The sequence below is a fragment of the Herpailurus yagouaroundi genome, unplaced genomic scaffold, assembly GCF_014898765.1.
Source record: "Herpailurus yagouaroundi ecotype Mexico unplaced genomic scaffold, PumYag 93716, whole genome shotgun sequence".
Taxonomy (NCBI): Eukaryota; Metazoa; Chordata; class Mammalia; order Carnivora; family Felidae; genus Herpailurus; species Herpailurus yagouaroundi.
This window is the reverse complement of record NW_024421365.1, coordinates 1-1112: the sequence shown is the minus strand read 5'-3', so window position 1 is coordinate 1112 and position 1112 is coordinate 1. Positions and strand designations below refer to the sequence as shown.

Genomic DNA, 1112 nt, shown 5'->3' with positions numbered 1-1112 from the left:
CCTCCAGGGTGAAGGCAAGAGCTCCTGGGAGGCCAGGGCCCGGCCATTGGCACCCACAGAGCGGGCCAGGACCACAGGCAGTGAGAGAGCAACTTGACCCTTTACTCTTAGAAAGAGCCGTGTCCCGGCAACAAAGCTGACCTGAGTCTCTCCTGAGAAGGGGGGCATGGGCCTGACAGTGGAAGAAGATGACCGGGACTTCCTACCATGACCCCCCAGACAACACCTATGTGACATGATGGGGCAGGAGGGAGGGAGGAAGGATAGGGCGTTCAGGAAAGCTGGCCCTGTGCTCCCAGCAGCTGCCAAATGGCCCGGATCCTCCTTTCTCCCACCACAGCCGGCTCCCGGTTTCCGGCACCCTTGGGAGATGCTAGAGGCTCCCTCCAGGGCAGGCGGCACAGGCTGCTGGGTCCTGACCTGCCAGCGCCCCCCCCCCCCAACCCCCGCCCTGCCGCCCCACCGCTGGAACATGGACTTCAGAGCCAGGAAAAGTCAACAGAGTCCAGACAGAGAGGACGCCTGTGACTGCTGAGGTGTGGGCTTTGGGGCTTCGGGGACTCTCTCTGGGGGCTGCAGTGTGGAGTCCGTATGGGAGCCTGCAGCAGGCTTGGGGCTGGGGTGGAGGCAGGGTGGGGAGACTCACATCTGAGGAAAAGTCCCCAGGGCCCACACACACCCCTGACAAAGGCTGTGGTAGAGGAGCGGAGACAGGACCCAGGACCCGACGTGAGAGCCGGGGACAGGAAGCCCCCCTGAGACCACAGCCCTTCCTCCCGCCCCGCCCTGGTGTAACCTGACACCCAGTGCTTGGTCACGCCCTCCTAGTGCCCAACCAATTCCCAATTCCCCAAACACCATGAAAAAGAAATCTTTGAAGAAATCGAAACTACCCGGGAGGGGAGAGCCCTGAGCAGCCCCAGCATCCGGACCGCAGCGTCTCCGTCTCGCACCATGAACCGCAATGCCCAGCCCTTCCTTCCTGGCACCCACACTGGTGTCCCCCCAACTTATGAGATGCTCAAGGAGGAGCATGAGGTGGCGGTACTCGGGGGGCCCCAGAGTCCAGCTCCCATGGCCACCACCGTGATCAACATCCAGACTGAGACGTC

At 62.7% G+C, this 1112-nt stretch overlaps 1 long non-coding RNA gene across 1 annotated transcript; it reads left to right on the top strand.

Moving 5' to 3' along the window:
• The first annotated feature begins 272 nt into the window (after nt 1-272).
• On the top strand, nt 273-1086 carry LOC121026402 (uncharacterized). Its single transcript, XR_005788352.1, has 2 exons — nt 273-536; nt 829-1086. It is a non-coding gene; the product is annotated as an uncharacterized LOC121026402 (long non-coding RNA).
• The last annotated feature ends 26 nt before the right edge of the window (nt 1087-1112 follow it).